General features: G+C 38.6%; 1 protein-coding gene across 6 annotated transcripts in view; it reads right to left on the minus strand.

Moving 5' to 3' along the window:
- Rab3 (RAS oncogene family member Rab3) overlaps nucleotides 1–19123 on the minus strand; it is a 192159-nt gene that overhangs the window by 73990 nt on the left and 99046 nt on the right. Inside the window, exon 1 of one of the 6 annotated variants that reach the window (XM_083112792.1) lies at nucleotides 16561–16760. The exons of the other annotated variants lie outside the window; for them this stretch is intronic. The gene's annotated coding sequence lies outside the window, so the exon portion shown is untranslated. Of the gene's footprint in view, nucleotides 1–16560; nucleotides 16761–19123 lie in introns of those variants that run through there. 6 annotated transcript variants of the gene reach the window in all.

Raw genomic sequence — 19123 nt, forward strand, 5'->3', positions numbered from 1 at the left:
AAATTTCTACACTGTATAGAGTTCAAAACATGAGCTCTTTTCGACAGTTAATATAAAATGTCTAACCGCTGATAATACACAGTATATCAAGCTGAACAGGCTTAGAAAATAAGTTATTTGTCCAATTCCTTGTTCAAAAACCCTTTTACTGCATTCCTACAACATGGACTTTTCCAGAAACACCATAAATTTCCCAGACATTTCCATAACTTTTCCAGGAAATGTAAGTTCCCTGATTTTTCCAGGATTTCCAGACTATACCCTGTCCCAGCTAACTGTGGAGCAGGACCGCGCATAGCATACGTGTACGGCATGTACGGACGTACGGTCCAGTCCTTAGTCCGTATGATAAATGTACGGCTTGTCAAAATTTGAACTTCCTGTTTTATCCCTAATATTTCCCTAAGAAATTCTTGAATCAAGAGTACGGACATGGAGACAAAAATACGGTCCGTTTGCCATGTACGTACGGTATTATCGGTATCAAAAGTTTGCAACGCTGACAAAGCGAAGCAGGGAAAGCGGGTAATTCCAGTCGTCCATTACGTAATCTCACTGTTCATTGGTGGAGACGTCTCGCGTCACTACTTGCGCAGAGACTTGTTCTCATTCGCCTGGTCTACAGTTAGCTGGTACAGGATATAGTAAGACACCATGGGACTATACTCTGTCCCAGGTAACATTGGAGCAGGCAAACGAAATCAAGTCTCTGCGCAAGTAGTGACACGAGACGGCTCCACCAATGAACACGGGAGGAACGGAATTGCGTGGAGTGGGTGAAAGCGACTGCCTTCCCAGCAGCATGTACTGCTTCGGTCTGGGCATTCTATTTCCCTCGCTTCTCTGACGCTATCCGATACGTTGCTCCACAGTTAGCTGGGACAGTTTATACGAAGCAAAGCGGTTAAAGAGACAAAGACGGAAAAAATTCCGAGGCTATTCACTCGGCGTTTCACATCAGTTGTTCTAAATAGATACAAGTGTATCCTTAAGTCCTTTATGCATCTTTAATGATATCGGATGAGGCTATGGACAATTTCAAAATAATCTCAGAAATCTCAGTGGCTGTTTAGGAGGAGGGGTGTCTTTCTTCTACCCCTTAGTCCATGATAGCTACTATTAGACATGTAGAAAGCGATCGCCTCAATTTATACGCCAAAGAACGATTTGTTGATTGAGCGATTGATCTGGTTTATTTTACTTCGCTTTTCTGTCACTTCTGGCTAATCGCGAAGATTGGTTGGTTTATTTGGCGTTTTAAGTCCACTTTATGCACAGAAAGGCTAATCGGGACTGGACCTACAGTTCAAAGTGGGATCCGAACCACTATGCGCCTCCACCGGGTATCGAACCCGGGACGCCTTGATTACAAGGCGATGACGCTACCACTGCACCATCGGGGAGGCTTATCGCGAAGATGAGGATGTATTAAATTCATGGAGTGACATTCACAAAGAACTTCCAGGCCGGGATTAGAACTCGTGACCCATGGCGTCGTAGCGCGACATGCTAACCACTCCGCCACGGAGGCTGGCAAGAGCGATTTATTGTTCGTTGTAGACTCTGGGAGTGGGGAGGCGATAACCCGTTTACTCCTCGCATGTAAATGGCTTGTTGAAGATAAAGTCAAACGGTGCCACTATCAGCGTTGTCACAAATTGGCGCCCAACATGGGGCGCTAAGCGCTTATCGAATTCTTTCTAACGACATTTCCAGCGCGTCGTTTGCAACGTATGGCGGCCCTACAATTTTTTTCCGTCTTCGGAAAGCAAAAAATTGGACTCCTCCTCTTTTCTAGGAGGTCAATGCCACCACGTGCCTTCAAAGGGCTGCCCCGCTTTCCGGCAAGTGACGTGCGGGGGTTATTGATCATGGGGCGACGGATGTAGGGGTGTCTCTGCGCACGAAATCTCGGCTTCTGCCTCGATGTGGCGGTTTCTCTTTTGTATAAATTCCCCCGGCGAGAGGTTATCGCGTCCAGTCCGGCAGAGCGAGATTCATTTATTCCGGCATTTCGGTTCTAAAATAGCACGGGCGGTTAATGTTAGCAACCCGTGCACTCAGAAGATAATATTGATTTCCCTCGCATTGTTGCAACTCGGTTCTTCGTTTCCTCGTTGGCTAGAAAGAGGTCTGTAATAGCTACGTAAGCGACGAACGCTTCTTCCCTGGGGATATTCCCGAGAGCATAGTTCACAACGCTATAATCAAGCAGTCGCGTGTTCGATCCTGGTGGACGCTTTGGGAAAGATTATTGTTAAAGTCTACTATCTGCTCGCATAGGCTAATCGGGACTCGATCGTACAGTCGTGATTCGTAACAACTGTGCAATGGGGCTGTACTAGAACCCATTGGTTACAAGGCGACAACGTAAGCCACTAAGCTACGATAGAGACCTTCCTCAGTGGGGGACATATTGTGATTTGGATCCCACTTGTAACAATTGCAGACCAACAAGAATAAGATCTTTTCTATCTGATGTATTAGTTGCATATGTGAATTGTAAGAGTTTTTTAAAGGGTGTTTGTGGTACTTCTTTCTCAATAACCATCTAAAAACTTATATTTTACAACAAAATGAACAAATTATTGTTAGCCCATATCTCGAATGGAACTGTGACATGTATCTTCGTTCTTGTTGGTAATAACTGTGGGAATGGGTGTTCGCAGAAAGTTTTCAAAGAGGGGGGTGAGGTAAAAGAGTTAAGTGAAATATATTGATGTCACGTTTATATGTCACCATAGAATGGAAAGTTGAGGCCAGAGAGAAATTAAGAGACATAAAAGAAGCGATAGAAAATAGAAGAAAAGTAGATAGGTCAAGATACGAGAGATAGAGAAGAAATTATCGAAAATACAGAGAGAGAGAGAGAAGGAGAGAGAGAGGGAAAAGAAATACAAAGAGAGGGAAAAGAAATACGAAGAGAAAGAGAGAGGAAAAGAAATACGAAGAGAAAGAGAGGGAAAATAAATACGAAGAGAAAGACTGAAAAGAATTACGAAGAGAAAGAGAGAGAGAGGGAAAATAAATACAAAGAGAGGGAGAGAGGGAAAAGAAATACGGAGAGAGAGAGGGAAAATAAATACGAAGAGAAAGAGAGCGAAAAGAATTACGAATAGAAAGAGAGAGAGAGAGGCAAAAGAAATACAAAGAGAGGGAAAAGAAATACGAAGAGAAGAGAGAGGGAAAGAAATACGAAGAGAAAGAGAGAGGGAAAAGAAATACGGAGAGAGAGAGGGAAAATAAATACGAAGAGAAAGAGAGTGAAAAAATTACGAAGAGAAAGAGAGAGAGAGGCAAAAGAAATACAAAGAGAGGGAGAGAGGGAAAAGAAATACGAAGAGAAAGAGAGAGGGAAAAGAAATACGAACAGAAAGAGAGAGGGAAAATAAATACGAAGAGAAAGACAGACAGAGAGAGAGAGAGAGAGGAAAGAAATACGATGTGAACGAGACAGAGAGAGAGTGGGGAAAGAAATACGAAGAGAACGAGACAGACAGAGAGAGAGAGAGAGAGAGAGAGAGAGAAGATGAAAAGAAATACGAAGATAAAGAGAGACAAAGAGAGAGAGAGAGAGAGAGAGATGAAAGAGAAAGAGACACAGACAGAGAAGGATAATAAATGAAAGAAGAGAAAAAGACAGAGAAATAAGACGAGTGGTACAGAGGATAGAAGGACATAACAGAGAAAACATAAATTAGTAACAGAAAAGAGAATAAATTATCACGAAGAGAAGGAGTGAGAGACGAGATAGATATTCAGAAAAGGAAGACAAAAGATTGGAAAATACAAAAAAAAACATGAAAAAAACAGAAGAGAGACAAAGAGACACAAATTGAAAGGAATATAACATTATTTTCGTATTCCAGAGGAAGCTCTCACTGTGAGCGGCCCATGTCTGTGGGGCTGCAAACACACTTGTTTACACCAACCCTTTCCAGAGAATTTTCCCCTTTCAGCAGCCTCTGTCTAACATCGATCGAGCGTGTTGCAAAAATAGATCTCGAATGTTGCTAATTTTCTATGGCCACAGCAAGAAATGACGAGAACATCACAGGAAGTAATTTGAAAGCGGAAAAGTAGCGAGATCATAGGGAGAAATATTCAATTCTGGAGTATTCAGTTCCTTTGAGGAACAATTTATCTTTTAAGATATATGAACCTGCAGGAAATAGGATTCTAGGGGAATAGTCAGATCCGCTAAGGGAAACGAGGCATTTCGTATGACGCTCGGGAAAGACAGGGAATATTCGATATACATTTCTGAAGTCATTTCTCATATCCTGGCAATATATAAAGTGCTTCGCTTCACCAGGTTCTTTCTTGCTTGATGGTTGTAATTTTGAATTGATCCCGAGGAGAATTTCGATACGTATATAAAACTGTCAAGTGAGATTTGTGTAAACTTTCGCCATGGAAACCAAAAAAACAGACATTACTACTTCCACTAATACTGCAATCGCAATACAGGGTCATCATAAATAATGTTCTCGATTTGCACATCGCGCTAAGACGCCAGGAGTTCCGGGTTCGAATCCTGGCCTGGGCATGGATGTTTGTGAGTGTCCATTCATCAATTTCATCATATCATCACTCATCCCCATCTTCGCAAATTAGCCAAAAGTGGCACAAAAAGCGAAGTAAAATAAAGCAAATCAATCAATCAATGTTCTCGATTTGATTTCAATATAAATCAGGTGCAGGAAATTGGTAAGGATGTAGAGATATTAGTTCACAATCTCACAAAAATAATAAAATTGATTATTTTGGTTTATTTTACATAGCTTTTCTGACACTTTTGGCTAATCGCTAAGATGACAATAGTGGGTTTATAAATACTTGCACTTTGTGGCGACGTTCAGCCTGATGCATTATCTAGTACATCCATGGACACTTCAGGGTTCTAACAATCCCATTGAAAGCGAATGGTTAGGGAACGGATTTTAAGGTGGAGCACCTTTCCAAAAAATATAGCTGTTTTCAAACCGATCGCTTGAGATATGTATTTCAGGACATGAAATCAAGTAAAATGAACACACTTTGTTGCACCTTTTCGTGAGATTAGCACATTTATCCCCTTTTTAGCCCCTCTTTGATGCTTCAGAACCTATTTCCTTGCATTTCTTTCATGTTTTGTTAAGACATTGGACAGAAAAATAAAATGATTTACACACTTCTTGAGCAGCTACATAAAATCCTATAGTCTCATCTTGTAGAGCAGATCGAGAGGTATAAAATTGTATAATATAATCATTGCAGCCCCAACAGTTCCCAAGATAATGTAGCAAAAGCCAACAGAAAATTCAAACTTCAACAAAACCTATTCGGCAGAACCACAGTTCTCTCAGCGGTCCGCGCGCAACCACTGTTCTCTCTGCGGTCCGCGCGCATTATATAGAGAAGGCGCAGAAAAAGAGAGCATTGAATAAAGGCATTTTATCAGCAACTTTTTGAAAACTTTTCGGAACCTATTTTTCCTTTCCCTACCATAATTATGCATCTTATAAAATTCTATCTCTAATGGTACTGTTACAACCCAAAAGTGTCCGTGACTGTACAACCATGAACTTCTATTCAAAGGTAAACCAACCGTTGTCATTTCTTATCTGTCCAACAGATGGCAGCCTTTTTTGTATTAGGTATGTTACGTGTGTGGGCTATATTACGACAACAGATTCGCTGGAAAATATGGGGCTTTCTCACAATATTTACAAAGCCTAAATCGATACCACACTGGTGCTTGTAAGTAGGAAGTGTACACTTAAAAATATGGTGCTTATAAGTAGGAAGTGTACACTTAAAAATATGGTGCTTATAAGTAGGAAGTGGATACTTAAAGTGGGGCTTTTCTCAACTGGAATATTTAGCACTACAAGTTTGCACTTAAAGAGAACATGCTGTAAAATTTGTTCAAGTTAAAACGTTACGGTTTTGTCTGGAAGCATTGTTTTAAAATTCCTGGAAAAGCCAGGGAATTTTAACTGGCGTATTGGAGTGAGAACTCTGTGGAAAGAGAGAGGTTAGGGAGAAACAGAGAGAGAGAGAGAGAGAGAGAGAGAGAGAGAGAGAGAAGATAAATTAATACACAGACAGAGAGGGAGATTTTATTGATTTATTTTACTTCGCTTTTCTGCCACTTCTGGCTAAACACGAATATGAGATTGAGTGATGATATGATGAAATTGAAGATTGGACACTTAAAAAGAACACCAATGCCCAAGCCGGGATTCGAACCGTGCATCTCTTCTGTCGTAGCGCGCTGTGCTACTCTGTCACAGAAAATAAAATTTTCAAATAACATATGGAACTCAAAAATGGTTTGAAGTGAGGGTGATTTTTATCGTTTATCAGTTTTACGGGTTGTCCACATATTCTTTTATTAGTAATGTTCGTATTTTACTGTATTGTTTTTACAAATCCTTCATCAAATCTATACTATCCGGATATCCGAATTATCCGTTGCATCCGAAATGGATATCGGATAATTTGAACCCATTGGTTCCAAGGCGACAGCCTGAACCACTTAGCTACACGAGAGGCTCCTCTCGGTGAGGGATATTACGGTTCGGATCCCACTTGGACTGTATTGCACACCGTCAAGAATAAGCTCTTTCCTATCTGATGTATTAGTTGCATATATGAATTCAATCAATCAAACCAGGACATCTTAGAATTTCTTTACGTCCTTTTGCTTGTAATAACTTCTGCAATTAGGCTCTGAAGCTGTATTCATCAAACAAGCAAGTTTAGGGAAGGGACAGCCTCATCAGCTCCCCTTGGGTACGCCAGCACACACAACAAATTGCCGAAGTAGTAAGTCCGCCCTGTATACAAAAATCTTCGGACCACCCTGATCTAAATTGTCTAGAAATATCGGATAATTTTGTGTCTCATTCTACAGGGCCAATGTCATACATAACAATAAAGAATATTGCTGCATCATTTAAGATAGGCCCCCTTATCCAATATTAACGACGCAGTCATACCCTTCCCTAGGGACACGGCCGCCCTTTCTCCCCGTCCCTGTATATCCGCAACCAGTGCTACCTGCACCGAATTCCAATGTCCCCCTTCCCCCAAAATAGTCCCCTGGTCACGTGCCACCGTGGTGTTCCTGCGGGATGGAGAAGCAGGAAGATGTTCCCTCGCTTCCCACGATCCAGCCGTGAAGATAACTTGGTAACGAAAACGGGAAAGAGGACATATTTGTACGACGTGTTGTCAGGCAGGGTGCGAATTTATAAGGCGTATCTGAAATTTCTCTCACTAGATGGCATATCTGTAGCGAATCAATATTTTATAATTTGTTTATAGCAAATCGACAATCAATACTACATGTCATCGACACTAAAGCGGAGATTTACTAGTGTTAATAATGTTTATTTATTTCTTTCGCCTTAATTTTTTTATAAAAATTAAGGCTGTGGGAGTCTTGTCTATCACTTAACCATGCTTACATCTACAATTTTTAATGTATTACTACTCTTTTATCATGACACCTCTAATCGAAACGCACTATAGAGCGTCTCAACCTTAAAAGTCAGTAGGGGTTAAATGGAGCGCGGTGTTGCCAGATCAACAAACGGAGTTGCATCGAGTCGTTGTTAATCGCTTATGATTCCGACAAATTTACTTCCTAAATATCGTATAGGAAATCATCAAAATCTATGTATTTGATGCATTTTGGAAAAAGAAATCAAGATTTGCATGTAAATGTTTATATTTCAACGTAACTATTTACCATTTTACATTTGCATTATATGTGTAATACACGCAACTATTGTTACTTCTTTCGTTGAATGTTGTATCCTTTACATAAACAGAATTAAATAAATGCAAAAACCAACATTAAGATACATTTTTTAAGGAAAATAAAGCACACTGCACTTCCTACAAACCGGGGCATCTGCCTGCAACTGAATTGTAACCTCGGTGGCGCGCAAACTACGATTGCGGAATAAATAACGGTGCTGTGGAGTAACAATGCATTCTAAGAATAACTTCAAACAATGGTCAACACTTTTCTCGCTTGGTCTGCATGTGTATCGCGACAAACCGAAAAGTATCTCGCTAACCAACTTTTTCGTGTTACGGTCTGATGATTTATAAAAAATATCCAATGTACATATATATAACTCTCCTCGTAAGCAAATTAATTCACTCAGGCGTAGAATATCATATCTACAAACATCATAGATCCCGTAGAAAGAAACTGGCGAAGTTGTTCAAGCGGTTTGATATTTATGGCAAAAATTAAGCGTTTTGCAAAATTGCATAATTATGAAAAATTCAGATCACATGAATTTATGACAGGTTATATAATGCCGTCAGTAAATAGAGCATAAAAAACTCTACAGCATAATGATTTCACTGTTTGAAATTTGTGACTTTTACATTTTGTAAATTTTGTAACATCTGGCAACGCAGCGGTGGTAGAGAAGGACAGAGCTATTGGCAAAACTCATGTATTAGAGAGAGAGGGAAGTACTCCATTTACTTCCATACTGACTTTTAAGGTTGAGACACTCTATAGCATAAACCTTACCAAATATCAGGTATTTTACAAGATTAGGCTTATACAGGGTGTTCTAAAAATTACTCAACCAAGACCTTCAACGCACGTAACTTTTGTTCAAAAAGCGATAGAGACAGAAAATTTACACTGAGATTTCTGGAAAGAGTTAATGTAATTTGAATGGTGAAATTGTAGCGTTATTTTATAACAATATGTATTGTTTTCTGTGACGTAAGTTATAGCAACTATTATTATTATTATTTAAAATAGGGCTACATTTAAACTTACAGTCTATTTTACACTGATTATCTATATAAACACATTTTTTTTTGTCCTACATGAATTAATGTTAAGCATACAGTTTGCAAATTGTGTATAGATACGCAGAATATGGAAATTACAAATGTATGTAATTTTTTTTAAAAAAACATAAGTAGTAGTAGTAGTAATGTAATAATAATAACAATGATAACAAATCTAAAAACAATAGCAGTAATAATAGCAATAATAATAAAAACGTTTCTGTGACTTCCCCCTTGAGAAGAGTTCCTGCGGGTGCTCTTGTTACACTAAACATTAAACAAGAAAATCATACTCTACATGAACGTTCAGTTTGCAGAAAAAGTTACTAAAGTGTAAATAAGTTATTGTACGAAGTTAAGAGAAACATGGAAAGAAGGCAATGTGGAGGCGCTTTCAATATTTTTCTATGAGTATTGATGATCTCTTGGTATTTATTCAACTAATAAAAGAACGATATACCATTACGCATTTTATGGGGTTAATTATGGCATATTCATGAAAAGTTTGTTTTGCGAAATTACGAGGTGTACTGGCAACATTGGTCGTGTTAGAGAGCACATGACATCTGGCTATACATCAATATCCAGATGGAAAGAATACTTGAAATTTATCATACATAGGTTGATTGCACATTGTATGGCCTTATTATTAGCAGCGTTGTTAAAGATGCAGGAATTTTAAATAAATTCAATTCCGGTCCAGGAGAGAAAATCAGCAAGCGTAAATGGGTTCTGGACCGTAAATAACCTTTTTATGTGTAAAGTATTTCAATCTGTCAAGGATCCTTTTTTCCCGATCAATTAAAATAATGTCCAGGAACAATTTTTCCGGATGAATTTCAATCCGGTCCAGGAACCTTTTTTCAATGAAACAATACGCAACTCGGACCGAATTGAAATTATGCGAGGAAAAAGATTCCCATCCTGCAACGGTACCCAAGAGAATTTATGGATCCTTGGACCTTCAACAACCCTGATTATAAGGCTATTTAAGTGATTTCTGGAACAGAAACGAAGAGTTTGCATAGTACACCACCACCAAGACTGGGACTCCCTATAGCATAGACGTGCGCAAAGCGGGGCAGTTGCTCTCACCTACAAAGTTAGTGCAGAGAAATATTAATACCGCTATTAAACAATAATATTCTCGTTAAAAATAAAGTATTTTCAAGCCGACAAAAGTTCCAGCCAACTCCAGCGGGCTTATTTCCTATGAACCTGTACTATCTCACTTCGTTCTCCAGCAAATTATTTGTTATTAAGACTCACGCATTCTATTCCTTAGCATAGTCGTGTTACACCTATGTGGTCGCAGAATAAATTGGCCACACATTGGAAATGAATAAAGTACGTGTAGTTGTTTTGAATCTGCTGTACGAAATCATGTTTAATGTAACTTATTCTGAATTACAGAGAAGGAAACTGAAGGCGGAGGGAAACAGATAACTTTTGTGGCACCGAAGCTGGAATTCTTCTAATAGAGTGATTTTCGGTGGGTCCGGACACACACTATATACGCCCCTGTTTAGTATCCACCAGTGCAATAAAACAGTAAGATGGAATGAGGTTTTTCTTTCTCAGATTCAACTTTCACCAAGGCTTTTGCCCCCCCCCCCCTTAATCAGGGGGTCTGCGCACACCTATGCCCCATAGTTTGCATCATGTAACTCCACGGAAATCCACATCTGCAAAGAAAACTCATGTCGCAATGTTGAGCACCTACTCCACCTGGTAGTCTAACTTAACACCAACCGATCCCTTCATCTGCTCCCACCCACGAGATATCTTCATTCACCACTTCTTCTATTCTACATGGCAGGATTGTTGCCATGTTTTCTATGCCGGATTACTCTCTTGATTACCCCTCTCAAGATAGCAGTACGAATGCTCCACCACCTATTTCCCCAAACGTAGAGGTAGGATTTTGATGCAAATGCATCTTTTTTTGGTAAGGCAGAAACATTGCATAAGTAGATAGAAACTTGTTTTACACGTAAGTGAATAAATTGTGATTCCTTTATTATGGCATTTTTTGACCCTTTTTGGAGTAAAGGTCATTTTTTAAACTTTTTAAACTGTTTGTCATTTTTCGACCTTTTAAAAGTCATCTTATGCATTTTTCTACATTTTGGTGAGAGAAGGGACATTTTACATGCAAATGTAACCATTTTAAGGATAGAGCAGTTCTGAACGACTGTGTTTAAAGAAACAAATAAATTCTGTGCAGTATTGTTGATACAAGCTTTTGTGTAACAATTCAGCTCATCAATGTGATTTCCCCCTCTATCAGTAAATACATTATCGCCAGACGGATTATTGTTAAAAAAACAAGGGGTACAAAATTTTGTGCTCTGTATTGGACATTTTGTGAGGGAAGCAATTTGCACTCTATGGAATTGAAAGTGACTTGACAGCAAGTGATATTGTTCATTTCAAGTCAAGTTTATTGGAAGTCGAGAGAAGTTTTTCCATGTACAAGGCTATCTTGTCCGACAACCAACCATCATTCAGATTTGAAAACTTGCATATGATTTTCATTGTGTACTGCAACTCAGTACTTAAAGTGTAAAAGATGACAAAAAGTGAACTTTCTTGCTTGTACTACCATATGCAATGAGCATGTGATAGATACTGTAACATTAATTTGTAATTTGAATTTCTGTTGGTAGTTTATAAATTTGTTCTACAAATCTTTCAGAATTTTTAGGTCATTTTTTTAAGTTTATAGGTTATTTTCTTGCATGTATTAGGTCATAAATGCATTATTTAAAGATCATTTTTTGGCAATTTTAAGGTCATCAAAATTCTAGCCCTAATTTATAAGGTTCCACTACATCACCATGACAACAATAAAATTACAACTTAGAACATCATTCAACAGTAAGAAGACACTACATGTGCATCCTGAGTGGCTTTCACAATATCAAGTCTATTGATGAATTCACTCCACGTGTTGCTGATCATATCCACGGTGACTGATGCCACAGCCTCCTCGATCCTGGACTTCAATTCCACCAGGTCCGTAATGTTCTTGCTGTAGACAATGTCCCTCACATAACCGCCCTACACGACGCTGAACAGTTACAGAAGATTTGGTTTCCCACAATCAGAACACACACACACACACACATTGCCTTTCCTACACCGTCGCTATTTTTTCATTGTTTTACTGTTTCGCCGCAATGCATGATGGTACCGATTGTTACGAAGCACATGGAAGACATTCTTTGAGCTGTTTTTCATGTCAATACTACAGCGCCTTGAATAACGTAGTGTGGAAAACGACCCAAGAAACTGGTTCCCGAGACGATGACAAGTAGATGGCAGTGCGATCGACACAGCGGCTAATTTTGTTATGAAAGTAATGCGGCTTAGTTAGTTTTTGGAATATATTGTGTAGATTTGTTTCTCTAGAAAGGCGGTAAGTGAATTGATGGAAACAGTTATATTTGTGGAGTGATTTGCAGTCACGAAATGGCATTAATTTACACAGAAAAGTAACATAAATACGTTTTATGTGCAACGCAACACGAGCATCAACATATCGCATGTGAGGCTAGACGTCAAACGTTGGATTGTGTACACAAGTTTATTTTTGTATACTAATAAAATTGAAATAGTGTCATGAAGGAGAAAAAATGTTTCGTGGCGTACATATTATGAAGTCATTTTCCCGAAATGCAGATATTCGAAAGAATTCAATTTCATATTCCATGGAGTTCAAATAGCCGATTACGATGTACCTTGTCATCTCTATCAACAAATTGCTTTACATTCGTGTCGATTGGTAAGTAGAACTTTGGTGTTAAGGACTGTGCATTTTTACTCGTGACTTGGCTGTAAAATGTCTACCTTGTACTTGATGAAAATAAACCGCAAATTAATTAAAATAAACGAGTATTGTCTGTGTGAATTTCCATAAAAATAATATTTGTGACAATGACAATACTAATGAACCTTTCAGGATAATGCATACACAATACTAATTCTCGCAGCAATTGTCATGTTACGTGTTACAATCCATACCTATGTTTTCTTCCGTATTGTTAATAAAAAACTCAAGGACAGGTCATGATCGACGGTTCATAATATTCTTTAATATTTTCGCGACTACTGTACCAAATATCATAACAATTTTCTGATGCAAAGAAATGTTACAAGGAAAAGAATCAGACGTTGCAGCAAAAAAACCATTTACTTCCATTATAAGCAGTCGAACACCAAGCCGCGGTGTCAACACCAGCGCCTCTAGCGGTTCATTTTCGAGTGGAACCAGCGAGAGAGAGCAAAACCATGCCGTTTTCCACACTACGTTATTCTAGGCGCTGTATTAATACTAACGACCTCCACTCCACTTGTATAGAAAGTTTATTATGGACAACATTTATGGGGTGAATAATACCTAGGCACCAGAGAGCTACATTTAAGCCATATACAACATACCATGCAGCGCGTGAAGTGAAACATGTTAGATGGGGGAATGGTTGCTCGAGCCTTGTGCTTAGCTGGGATGATGCTCTTATGGTTTAACATGATGATGATGAGACAACTATAGGAGATGTTTCGCAAAAATTTTGCTAGCTAGGGAGAAACATTCCACATCAATTCGAGCACTGATAACGTGCGAATGAGGGCGAGCTTATATACGAGAATCTGAGCGCCATCTACAGGAAAGGATAGGTGAACACAAGCAGCATACACGAAAACGTGAAATAAGCCGAAAACAGTCGAACATCCATGAAGAAACCACATCACATAGAATTTAGTGGAAAAACATAACGGTACTACACTAAGAATCATATTAGAAAGTAAGGAAAAACAAAGAATCGGCTTTCATAGCAATAGCCCAAAACCCTATAAATCATCCCATTGTAGAATCTAGCAAGTATATTCCCCCTTCCCCCTCCTTAAAAATTAGGAAAGTAGCATAAGTGGAGGAAATGTTGGTTCTGAATTATTTTATGGTGGAGTATGGGTTAGCCCATAAGATTTGTAGTACAATTTCTAATCTGTCGTAGGTGCAATTATCACTACAAGCAAAAAGGAATTTCTTCACCTGAAGACGATCTCCCGAAATATAGTGTTATAATCAGTATAATTAAAACAAGCAAGCAGCCCTGTCCATGTTCGAAAGAACATATAAACTTTTATAATCTTGTAAAAGTTTTTATTCAGTTACATGTCACTTGTTAATTAATTGAATATGTTGTTTATAATACAGTAAAACCTCGTTAATCCGGACAGGCAAATGGGAAAAAAGGAAGAATGTAAGGTTTTAAATGTGGCTAGAAGTCAACAAGAGAACTTCCCAATGAAAGGGCAGTGAACCACTGATGAAATTCTGTTTCCCGCAGACTTTGTACTGTACTGTATAGTGTATTTAGGCCTATGCCCTTTAAATGCACCATAACGAACGTGTTTTGTTGCTATAAACGGAGTTTTAATGCACTTTCTACTGTTCTTTTAGGTTATTTCCGTTAATCCGGACTTTCGTTAAACCGGTCAACTTATCCCCCCATTAACGAGGTTTTACTGTAGTTGTATATACACTTTTGAGGTCGTTGTATCTTTTATATAGTGGAATAATTTTGTTTATCTTATTTTACAGGTAAGAACTGAGGGGATTGTGGTCTGAAACCGCCGTTTCGTCATAGTAGTGACACTAGAGGGCGCTACTGGGAAGTACAGATGTAAAATCAAATTTATAAAAGCTCTTCTAGCCTAAATAGGTTAACCCTATTTAGGGTTAAATTAAAAGTGATACCTCTTGAATATATAATCACTCATCCCCCTTCCCTAACAATGGCGTGGTTGATGTGTTACCATTAGAATCCGCCGGACAGTAAATGTATAAATTGACAATCAAGTACAATTGCGTTTGGGAGATTTCACACTGGAACGATCTTTGATGAAGTTACTTCCATTGTCAATTCTGTTTGAAGTTCACTTGGTGTTTGTCATTATTTTACGTTGTAATCTTACAGTAAATAAATACATTCAATTCCAAATGAATACCTGTTGGTGTTATCAAACGACAGAAATGAGAAACTACGCATATGCATGATACTGTGCAGTAACTTAATCCCAAAGCTCCCAGGACTTGTCAATCTAGCGTAGAGTCACATTCCGCCTCATCTTTATTTACCAAAGTTCGTCCATGCAGAGTTGTCCAGTATTGAATGACCACCGCAGGGCATAGAAACATACTACAGGGTGTGCTAGAAGTCATTACCTACACCAGCAGGTGTAGAGGTTTTTTTAGATTTTAACTGTAAGTACATTTTTTCAAAAATTAACGATAATTCCTCCTATTTTATGAATTTATATTAACGCATTTCTGTTTTCAGGTTTGGGACACCTTAAAGGGACTCAGAGGTGAGTAATATATTTCTCCACTTAATAATTCGTGGGCTGGTGGGGATAGTATCCCTCAGCGTAGCTATTCTAGAAAGTTCCAAATATGGGAAAATTTGCCAGTATATGACAGACTTCCAACAACAGAAGGTACAAGCCCCTTTTAGGGTCATAGCCCCATCACTAGAAAAATCTTTTATACGAAATTACTACTGTTGGTTGAACGTTATTGAATGATTGCATGTACCAATTTTTTTTTTTTGTAATGAATCATGCTGTTCTAGTCAGAACTTGTAGAAGCTTAAGCCAATATTTCGAACTAGTGTTGGTTATCATTGTCACAAATATTTGATGCACACACACGTGCTAGAAAACAAAACTGAAGTCTCCGAACTTGTGCTCATGGTTGGTGACTATTATAGATTACATACATCACCACGACTTCGGATTATGTCCTCAGACTAGTGGTGTAGTCATGCCACACGCCCCTGTCTCGCAAAACGAAAGTAAATACTTAGTTTTTTTTAATGTTATCTAACATTAATTTGCTAGTGTGTATCTAAACGAGACATATGACAAGCGCAATTATCTTAATTGTTTTATTGAGAGGAAAGTATTTGACCGTACTGCTAAGTTTTTCTTAAATTTCATGTTTCTGGGGATTTATAATCAGCTGAGGCATCTCTTAGTGTTATACGCTAAATGCGTGTAACAAGTTATATACAATCAGTGTCGGCGATTAGAGGTGCGTGGGTGGCAGTTATCCCACCTTTTTACCACTTTGCTTGTCTACCATAACAAAGTAAACTTCTCCCCCCCTCAGTTTTGGCACCCAATCGCCGCTATTGTATATAATAATAATAATAATAAACATCATTCTAACAACTATGACACCATATTGTGTAGATTAACACATTTACTACTTGTGTTTTATGTAATTCTGATACAATTTGTAAAGCGAGTACTATTCATTTTTCGACTACACCACTGCCTGGAACTATCCCAAAGTTATATGCATATATACAATAGCGGCGATTGTGTTCCAAAACTAGGGGGGGGACAAGGGCAGTTTACTTTACCTTGTAAGATAAGGTTTAGCATAGTGCGGGGGCAAGCATGCCGCCTAATCGCCGACACTGCATATAGAAGTGGGCAGCATTTAGTTTAAAGTGAACGTTTTTGACAATCCATGATTGTCACTAAGATTCAAATTTAGTCTTTCGAATTTGGAAATTTGTGCTGGAAAACCTGGAATTTTGTCCAGTTCTTACGCTAGTCTAACGTATGAGTAATGTGGTAACCGTAGACGTTAACCTCAGAGTTAAATTTAAACCGAACAACTTTCTATCCTAGGCAGTTATGCAACACGACAACCATTCATGTACTTGCCTCACTGCTTGGAGAGATCCACAGGCGTTTTCACCCTCGAGCTATCGGAGGTTACGAACACACACCGGCCACACTTGGAAACACAACACCACCGACGGAACACCCAGAACACACGGTTATAGAGAACACACAATCCACTCCGGTTTAAAAGAAGAAAAGCAAAACAGATCGACTATACACTCTACTCCCCGTACGATAGCCTCGATTGAGCAGTGACGTCACAACATGGCAGCTGACTACTACGGTGTTTCAGAGCCACCTAGCGGAAGAGCATGGAAACAAAATCCTCCCCCTCTCTTTCCTCCACAGCAAACAGGCAAAACTCGTATTGATTACGTGGCATCAGTGTTTCCAACCTCAGACATATATCAATGCGATCAGTAGAATCGTACTCAGTGGTGAAATGTTTATAGGGCTCAAGTCTTATCCTCAAGAATATAATATAATTTGTGTAACTGGTCGCACCGTGACTGTGTATGTGTGTGTGTGTGTGTGTGAGAGAGAGAGAGAGAGAGGAGACGGGGGGATGAGACTGCTATTTCTAATTCTGATAAGTAGCTTGTATGATATTCTCCTTACCATCATGAATGAACGATGCTATTTAAACTTCGATAATATCACTACGGAACTCTCGATATTTTTAACGCCCTTCAAATAGCACTAATAATAAATTCACTGGCCAATTCTTCGGCACTCAATGTCGTCGCTTGTAAACAACCAATCGTACGTGCCAAACACTACAAACGATTGAGTCTGGACAGCTCCAATGGCCACTCCTCCTATGCACAGCGATGTCCACTTGCTACGCTCTGCTACCATACCAAAACATTGGCTTAAATTTGATCGGCCCTCGTATATATATCTAAAGAGTAATAAGAGAACCAAACCTGTTTGTAACTCACTAGAATTTAAGATCATGGAACGATTCCAATCGAATGAATGAAAAGGATAAAGACGAAAATGCCAATTCCTGCTAATCGCAACAATACGCATGAATGATGATTAGGTGGATTTGAAGAAGGAACAATAAAAAAGGAACGCACATTCCCAGGCCAGAACTCCAACCCGGAACCTTATGGTGAGTCGATCTCTCAATGTATTTACCCAGTGAGCCAGGAAGTATTGATGAATCCGGTAAAAGCTACGTTCAATCAAAAACTTAATGTGTACTTGATAGAAAATATGTGAAAATGTATTTTATTACTGAGGTTAATGTTAATTTGCTTAGTATCATAATTACTAGTTATACGACGATTGTTGTAATTGTCTAACAATGGGATGATGCTTGCCAGCAGGGGCCAGGTTCAACAATTACAATTCAGGATTAGGTAGATGTATTGATGTTGTGTGCACGTGTTATCACTAGGGCCAGGAACTTTATGTCCTATAAAACTGTAAAATATGTATGTAATTATGTCATATAAATTGGAAAATATGTCATGAAAAATTACAAATATGTCAGAAAAATGCAGAAATATTCCCAGTAAAGTAAAAAATAAGCACAACAGTACTCTAGAATTTCTCCCATACCCGATAGAGTAGAGTAGGGGCTGTAATGTACCGAATGTTATTTTTACTTTTGACTGATTTTTGTGAAAAGCGAAAAAGGCAAAGAAATTAGAACGAAACTTCTTTACTTCCCGTGCAACAATGCGACAGAACATTTTGCCTCAATAATGTTTGCATGGCTATCAATTGTCGGCGGGATAAAAAGAGGGGTATTATATTGTTCTGTACTCAGAAAAGACGGCACCTTTCTTCCTCCATAATTTCCATATCCTGCCATCGACAATATGAACTATCCGTTGTGCTAAAGCTACGAAGAAAAAAATTATCAAATAACCGATTATGTGCGAGATAATTAGGAAATTATACAGAAATATGTCTTATTACAACAAAATTGAAGAAATATGTTGTAGAAACGCGAAATTGGTGAAATATGTCAAAATATGCTTTGTCAAGTTTGTTTATTTCGGCTGATTTTCATCAGATATGTAAAGATCTCACCCCAATAATAGATCCGAAGCCAAATGAAAAATATGTTATAACATAAAGTCCTGGCCCTACATTATCAGAGAAGGGAAGGAGTGATAGAGAATGAAAGTGAGAGAAGAGAAGAAACGAATGTAGAGAGAGAGAGAGAGAGAGAGAGAAAACTAGGAAATAACGAGAAAGAGTAAGAAAGAACCGCTGGCGCGAGAGAATGAGGGTAAAAGAAGTGTGAAAGAAAACGAGGAAAAAGAAGCGAGACAATGAGAAAGTAGGCGAAATAGAAGGGAGAGAGAGAGAGAGAGAGAGAGAAAGAAATAAGAGAAACAGGGAATGAGAAAGAAACTAAGCGAAATAAAAGAAGAGAAAGATAAACCATAAAAGAGGAAGCTTCGAAAAGAGAGGGAGTAAACAAGAAAGGAAGACAGAGAGCTAGAAGGAAGATAGAAGAAAAGGAGATAACGAAATAGTAAGAAGGCAATGTTTCCATATTCCAGGTGGACCAATCCTCTCCCTCATCCCAAACACACCTCTTGTGTTCAAAACCAGAGTAAATTGTTCTTACGTCGCTTGT

The sequence above is a fragment of the Lepisma saccharinum genome, chromosome 26 (genome assembly GCF_977018435.1).
Source record: "Lepisma saccharinum chromosome 26, izLepSacc3.1, whole genome shotgun sequence".
In the NCBI taxonomy this organism is placed as follows: domain Eukaryota; kingdom Metazoa; phylum Arthropoda; class Insecta; order Zygentoma; family Lepismatidae; genus Lepisma; species Lepisma saccharinum.